General features: G+C 34.7%; 1 pseudogene; it reads right to left on the bottom strand.

Annotated features, from left to right (window-relative positions):
- Positions 1 to 7,224: 7,224 nt before the first annotated feature.
- On the bottom strand, positions 7,225 to 7,323 carry LOC132310842 (small nucleolar RNA R71; annotated as a pseudogene).
- Between the last annotated feature and the right edge of the window lie 1,330 nt (positions 7,324 to 8,653).

Raw genomic sequence — 8,653 nt, 5'->3', positions numbered from 1 at the left:
GCAGCACGTGGAGGCTCGTGCCACGTGCCTGTTGCTATCCCCAAAGCATCCCAGCGCATGGGGATGAGGCGCTACATCTTTCAGGCGCGTGTCAGCGCATGTGGGGTCCTCTGGGCGCATTCTAAGAGCTATTTTGCTTCTCCAGACGCGTATCAGCTTCCTATAGGTGCTTACAAGTTGTTGGAAGACGCCCGTATTATACTTAGAGCAATTAAATGTTAAAAGCTAAATCCATTGGCCATTTAATTTGCTTTATCTGTTATTTATTTTGTGATGCATGGAATAATTTAATATTGTTTATTATTATTATTCATGCATTGGATCCATGATATTTAATTAAATGACTTGATTTATATTAATTAAATTATGAAAATTAATTGGATTTGATTACTAATTAATTAGAGGGCACTTATTGGGAAACGAAAAATTATTTTTGAAAATTATTTTTAAAAAATGTGCCTCAAATTAAATATTAGTGAATCGTTTAAAGTCCAAATATTTTCTAAATTTAATTGGATTAAAATCAAGACGTTTTGCATGCATTATATCATGTAAATCAATAAATTCAAAACCCTAATTATTAATGATTAAAAATTGAGTGGGAGCGGGGATTTTTATACATTGGCCCATGGCCTTCGTTATTAAAATCATTGTAATTAGATCTTCAAAAATACGGCCTCACGCATGATTTGAAGAGTCTTAATATTACAAGAATGGTTGTCTCATGAAAATAAAAATATTAAATGTTCATTGTAATTAGATCTTTAAAAATAAGGCCCTACGCATGATTTAAAGAGTCTAGATTATAATGACAAGATATTTAATGTTTTATTTTTCATTAGAGCATTAATAACGTTATGCACTCAATCTAAAATCAATAGTGTTAGCTCCCCAACGGAGTGGTCTACACTAGGTGATTTTAGAAAGGCTAAACATAATCGGGAATCATTTCATATAGATAGACAAGGCATTGTCTTAAGAGATATGGAGATGATGGGATTTGCCCGCCAATAGCAATAATGAACTTCGCTAACCGAATAAGGTATTGGCGTATTGGTTATCCGATTTTTGATGCAGTGGTTAAGGGACCCACATACTATTTTAATGGAAGTGCTCGTCTAATAGCAAATGAATCTCAACAATAGTAATAATGAACTCCTCCAACATGATAAGTTATTGAAATATTGATTGGTTAATTTATTATGCTAAAGAGTTGAGGGACCCGCATTAATTAAAAGGGATTGTTGACCAATAATGATAATGATCTCTTATTCAATTGAGATTTATTATATTATGTGGTTAACAAACTTATTTTAATTTTAAATATGCATGATAGTATTAATAATTCACCTTGCATATTGTATGAATGCATTTATATTCAGATTAATTATGTCTAATCCATTTTATCTGCTTGCTAACATATTCAATGTATGTGGACCTCATTTATAATGACTAGAAAAGAAACTTAGATATTTTATTTACAACGTAAAGGTACAAAATGTATTTAATACTCCTATACCTAATTCATTTACTTTTAGATACTTAATGAGATGTTTTAGTGAGATTAGATAGGGTGTATGCCTACGTACTGTGTCAGACTTGAACACCATCAAGATAGCCTAAGGAACTCCAGTATGAGATCGAATTTTGGAAAATGATAGTTTATTATTTAAAAATTAGCTGGAGATCTATAAGGCTGACTTAGGTGGTAAGTTTCAAGTTGACATGATTATTACCTTGTTGCCAAACTCGTTCAACTCTGTTAGAGTGAACTAAATAAGGAATCAGTTTGAGTTCACACTCGCTGATATTCTTATAGAATTGGTAACAGATAAAGGAATAATCAAAAGTATAGGCATTCCTATCAATCTAACATAGTCTATACCATTTTCTTCTAGGCCCAAGTGGAAGGGTAAAGCAAAGAAGAAGGATGATAATAGGACTAGGCTAGCACAAAACTTGGCTATCCAAAAGGTTAAAGGGAATAAGGTAGTGTATGTTGAGGGCGAAGGAAATTATTTCTTTTGCCGTTAACTAAGACATTCAAGGACGGACTGTCTAAGCAATGACGTGGCATAGGAAAATATATATTTAATCATTGAGCCATGTTATGTGGTTGTATCTATTAATTCCTAATGGATAGATTCTGGAGCTACTAAGCATGTTTGTAATTCGTTGCAAAGATTTCAGGAATCCAGAAGCCTCGATGATATGGAATATATTTGTATTTGACCTGATGTCAAGGTTGTAGCTAAGTCAGTGGGAGTATTACATCTGAAATTAGAGAGTATGAGGATATTAGTATTAGATAATTATCTTTATGCACAGAAGTTAGATGCAATCTAATTCTTGTTTCACTTGTGGTTTATAAAAACTGTATTGTTATTTTGTAAAACTAGTTTTATAAAATTAAATAGATATGCGATTGTTTCTGGTGCATTGAAAGATGGTTAATGCACTATACTCACAAACTCTTAAGATTTGCAGGATGTAGAAACTAATGTTGCATCTTCTATATTGAATGTTAAGAGAAAAATTGTTATTCCTGACCCATTGTATTTTTAGTATCTATTTTTGGGTTGTAATCAGTCAAAATGAGATTCAAAGATTGGTCAAAGAAGGTTAATTACCTAGTGAGGCAGAGGAGCCTAATCCAAACTTGTGAATCCTGTTTTGAAGGATAGATAACTCTAAGGGCTTAATCAGCCAGATGAAATAGACATAAAGGACAATTGGAGTCGGTACACACAGACACGTGTGGTCTTATGAACATCCAAGCAAGATTACTCACGTTTTGGATAAATTTATCTGATGCGACACAAGTCTTAAATTTTTGGTATATTCCGAAAGTGTCAAGACTGATGTGGAGCACATATTAGGTAAACTTATCAAAACACTTCGATCTGATCGTGGATATGAGTATTTCTTGGGATAGTGCAAAGACTATATAGTTAATGAGGGTATTATGTACCAGTTTTCTGCAATTGACGCTGAATGGATTGAGGTGTCAAATAGGAATAACAGAATTCCACTTAACATGGTTAGATCTATGAACAGTTATGCTACATTATCTCTTTCATTTAAGAGTTTAGCGTTAATGATATCAATGCGTATTATGAACTATATTCCATCTTAGTCTATCTCAAGGATATCTTTTGAGCTGTGATGTTGACTAAATCTTAGTTTGAATCACATGCACATATAGGGTAGTCTTGCACATGTGCACTTGATATGGACAAGTAAGTTGGAAGCAGATCATAGGCATGCTTGATTTGATGGCTACTCTAAATGAACTAGGATGGATTATTTTATGATCTCAATAATAAAAGTTGATTGTTTACATTCACTGTTTATCTATAGGAGGATCATTTTATGAATCATATACCTAGTAGCATAGTGTTAAAGAATATGGTATGAATACCAGATGTATCACAGATGAACACATTTATTATAGAAATTAAGAATAATATATGAATTCCCTATTGATGCGTCCGCATCATCTAATACATAAATTCCTGCATCGGTATATTATTGTAGTGGGAGGATTATCATCTAATCTGACAGAATCATGTTTTTAGGTGATACCTTTATGGACATCCCTGTCAAACATGAGTTGGACCCAGTAAGCTACACGGAAGTATGAACCGATATAGATACAGATCGTTTTGGTAAGTTGCTATAAAATCAGAGTTGGAATCTATGTATTCTAATAAAATCTGGGATGTTGTAGAACTTTCTAGTAGGGTGATACCTATGGAAGGCAAGTTAATCTACAAAATGATACTAGAAGATTTCTTAGTGAATGAACCATGTGTGTACAGGGTAATGTCATTATTTTTCCTAATTCTATATATTGATGACATACTACTCATTTATAATGACGTGGAAGTTTTGTTATCAGTAAAGAGGTAGTTGTTCAATTATTTTGAAATGATGGATTTTCAAGGTGTAAGCTATATTCCTAGGATTAAGCTTTTGCAAGATCAGGTTAAAAGGAAAATAGGCTTATATTAATAATCCTACATTGATAAAGTTTTGACTAGGTTTGGTATGCATAACTCAAAGAATGAGCTCTTGCTTTATTGATATGAATTGCTCTATCTAGTAAGTAGTTTTCCAAGGATAGCAGAGGAGATTGAGCAAATGAGACTGGAACTATATGCTTTGGTATATGGAAGTCTCATATATGCCATGGTCTATACCAAATAGGACATCCGCTACATAGTAGGGATAGTCAAAAGATATCAATCCAATCCTGGACTTGATAACTGGTCTATTGTGAAAAATATCATTAAGTACCTAAGGAGGACCAAGGATATCATACTCATTTATGGATGTGATGATATGGTCCTAGTCAGGTATGCTAGTTCTGATTTTCAATCAAAAGTAGATACTATGAGGTTCATGACTTCGTGTATGTTCACTTAATGGAAGGGAAATCAGTTGGTAGATTGTTAAGCAGATTTCAACTGTTGACTCAAACCTGCAGGTGGAATATATTACAGCCTTAAAGGCGGCAAAGGAAGCCTATTGGTTTGATCTCACTGATTTAGAGGTTGTGGAGTATACTAGCCTGCCTATTGTGCTATGTTGTGACAATAGTGCAGAAGTAGTCCAATCTAATGATGCAAGGTTCTATAGAGGAACAAGATACACTGAGAGGAAGTATCATGTTCTATATAATATTGTCCGGCAAGAAAAATGTACTTGTAGCTAGAATATTGCATTGGAATACAACTTTGTTGATCCATTATCAAAAGTGTCATTGATCAATAATTTTGATCATCATCTGGATAACACTGGAGTTAGGTGCAATTTGAATTGGCTATGAGGGCAAGTGAGAGCTGTTAGGATTTATATGCCCTGGCATAGCAAATTCCTATTTGGATTAAAGTGACATATGTTCCTGACGTTTCTGAAATATTTATGTTTTGTACAATTGGTGAATTCAATGTATTTTGTTTCGATTCATTATAGAATTGATAGTGTCCTCTTGATTACAAGAGATATTTATATATGTATGTGATGGCGATTAATATATGAATATAAATAGTAATTATAAATTGTTCATAGTCGGTAATTATGGATGGAATCATAATTAATTAAGACTTGAATTGGATCCGCGTTAGGTTGAGATATTTTGCGAGAGCCGTCGTATGCAACTGCTCCTTATCACCGTCATGGCATTTGACTTTTAAGCATGAGAAAAGTATAGACTCTTTTATTAATTAATAATTACTTTGATTTGTTCGGAGGTTTCTTCGGGATCCTTAGACCGACACTTTGGGTAGTTATGTAATTAATAGTTAGAGGGTTATATTTTCAATATTTGCATCATTGCTACTTGTATTTATTTTGTATTGATTATGGTTGATCACAAAGTAAATTCGAAGGCCTTCGTGTGTTTTTAGAGAAAAGGATTTATTATATATTTATTTATTTAAATTATTATTTTTGTCAAACAAATGTTTTATTGTGATCGAGCCAGAAATAATCAAAGGTACCAAAATAAATATATTAATTAAGTAGTCGGATTGATGGCTTTATTTATCCGATAACTAATTATGCATAGAGGAGTCAAAGTGCAATATTGACCTAGAGGTTATTTATTACTTAATTGGAGTTCAATTAATTTCTTTTAGTGGAATAGAAATTAATTTATGAATTAATTGAATTGGGTCCATGGACTGGGCCAATTATTAATTCATTGTAGCCAATAAAATAATAGGCCCTGGATTCTCACTCATAGCCCAACTTGATATTGGAATCATATTAGATTTGAGACATGTGAATTAGAGATTGAGAATGATTTGTTGTTTCCTTTTCTTTATCTTTTTGTTGCCTATAAATATACATGGTCTATGTATATTTTTGGGGGGTGATTTTTGGAAGAAGGAAAAAGGAACCTATTTTTTCTCTCTAGAAAATTAGGGTTTATGTTCTCATCTAATGGAGGCTCCTACAAGCCTAATTTTCCAAGGTCATTCATAGAGGCATATGAGTGATTCCTAAAGGCAAAACAATTACCAAGAAGATAGAGATCCAAGGAGAAGGAGTCTTGCTAATGAATCTACAATAAGTGCGAACATTCACTTTAGAGGAAAGAATTAAAGGTTTACTCAGACCTTTGATGTAAGTATTCAATCTGTTAATTGAATGATACATCATATTTTATTTTTGCATAAAACTTGTCTCTATGTGATGAATCAAGATCTATGAATCAAAATCCCTCAAATTTTTTTTAAAACTAACACGTTTCCCAACAAAAGGACCTTTGTGAGCTTCTTCTGACTCAAACCCTTAGTTAAATTGTCGGCCCGCGTGGAGGCCTGTATTTCAATTCTTAGAAAAATCGTGAGCCCGCGTGGAGGTAATTTACTTTTCTTACATATTGTTAAAGCATGGGAGTATGAGAACATTGTATGTGGAGGAAGTTTGTTGTTTGTTGATTTGTTGTGAAGGTGAAGTGTTTGTTGTTATTGCTTGTTGTGTTGCATTGTGCATGCATGGTCGTAGATCATTGAGACCTACTCTTGTCCCTTTAAATTATCATCTTGAGTCGATTATTCGAAGCCCTAGGGGAAGAGGTAGTTCTAGTCAATCAATTTCATCAATGGAAGGACACAATGAGGACCATATGGAGGACCTTAGTCACATAAACCAACAAGGTATCCTCCATCCCAATGTGCATCATGATAACATGCAAGTTCCATTAGGCATACCAATGCCATTTGTTCATCCACCGCAACAACAAGGCCAAGTTCCATTGGGAATGCCAAGGCCAATCTTTGCTCTACCACCTCCCATCATTCAAGGCAACCAAGGTGCCCATGTTGCATCTCCAATTGCTAATCCTCCCCTTGCTTTAAGAGATCACTATGTGCCTAATGAATATAATGCACCCATATGCATTCAATTGCCACCATTTAGAGCACACCACTATGAAATCAGGCCATAAACCATTCAAATGCCTCCTAACTATCATGGATTTCCAAGTGAAGAACCTTACAAGCATTTGGATGAGTTTCTTGAAGTATGTTCCACTGTAAAATACATGGATATGCTGGAAGAGGTCTTAAGGCTTAAACTTTTTCCATTCACCCTTAAAGACAAGGCAAAATATTGGTTTGACAATCTTAGGCCTTTTTCAATAACTTCTTAGGCGAAAATGCAACAAGAGTTCTTGAAGAAGTACTATTCGGTTTCTAAGACCAATGCCATGAGAACTTCAACTCAAGAATTTTCACATGGGGATGGAGAAACATTTCATGAGGCATGGGAACACTTTAATGAATTGCTTAGGAAGTGTCCACATCATGACATGCCCAAATGGCAATTAGTTCAATATTACTTTGAGAGCTTATTGGATAATTACAAGGGCATGGTTGATGCTTCCATGGGTGGCTCTTACATTGATAGGCATGAGGATGACGTGTGGCGTCTTTATGAGAGCATGACTGAAAATTCTTTGCATTGTACTTTATCTTCGAAGAATGGTAGAAATTCTAGTGGTAGGAAGAATGTTGGCAAAACTCGGCAAATCAAGTATCTTCCTTCCCTAACCATTCTCATCATGCATCTAATAAGACATGTATGACTTATTCAAGTGTTTTACATTCTACTTCCAATTGTCCCCATGGACATGTGCAAAGTGAGCATCATGAACAACCAAATGCTATTTTTACTAATCAAGGGAACAATCTTTATGGCAATCATTACAATCCTAGTTGGAGGAATCACCCGAATTTCTCTTGAAAAAGCCAAGGGGAGGGCTTAAACCCTTCCCAAGGTGGTTTTCAAGGGAAAGACATTCCACCTCCACTACAAGGCCAAGGTTCCCAAGGTTTTAGATCGTCATACCAACCACAAGGAAACCAATTTTCTAATTCTCATTTTCCTAATCAACCATTATATTCCCAAGGAAATGTTAGAAGTCCCGCTTTTGAAGAGAAAGTTTTAACAGCTTTGAGCACTTTAGAGGCAAACACACAATTACTTCATTCTCATTCTCAATCCATTGCTAAGCTAGAAACCCAAGTAGGGCAAATAACTAGCACTTTAAATGCAAGAGAGACGGGAAAAATGCCTTTGAATGCCCCACAAAAGCAACAATGTGTTGTGGAGACTTATTCCTCATCGGAACGTCATACAATAGAGCATGTCAATGTGGTGACTACCTTTAGAAGTGGAAAGGTTGTGGACAACCAAGTGGGTGTGTCCAAGTTGACACCCGTCCCATTTCATATCATATTCCTCCTTCATTGCATGTGCATAACCATATAAATGAGAATGTGTTGAAAAGTGATTTTGAAAAGAAAGATTTGCAAAATGATTTAAAAACTTCACGTGTTGAAGAGACTTCAACGAAAAATTCTGAAAAGGTTTTTGAATCAAAAGCTCCATTTCCGGATGCCTTAAAAGGATCCATTTCAAGTGACAAGCAAAAGGCCAAAGTAAATGAAATCATAGACGTGTTTAGGCAAGTGAAAGTCAATCTTCTAGTTTTGGATGTAATCAAGCAAATTTCGGCCTATGCCAAATTCTTGAAAGACTTGTGCACCCAAAAGAGGAAGAACAAAAGCCAAGCACCTAGAAAAGTGTCTTAACCGAGCAAGTGAGCTCAATTTTGCAGCATAACACCCTTCCAAAGTTT

Source organism: Cornus florida, unplaced genomic scaffold, assembly GCF_030987335.1.
Source record: "Cornus florida cultivar Cherokee Brave unplaced genomic scaffold, ASM3098733v1 CherokeeBrave_3.0.0_Hap2_Chr05, whole genome shotgun sequence".
NCBI lineage: Eukaryota > Viridiplantae > Streptophyta > Magnoliopsida > Cornales > Cornaceae > Cornus > Cornus florida.
The sequence above is the reverse complement of the archived record's forward strand: the minus strand, read 5'-3'. Positions and strand labels throughout refer to the sequence as shown.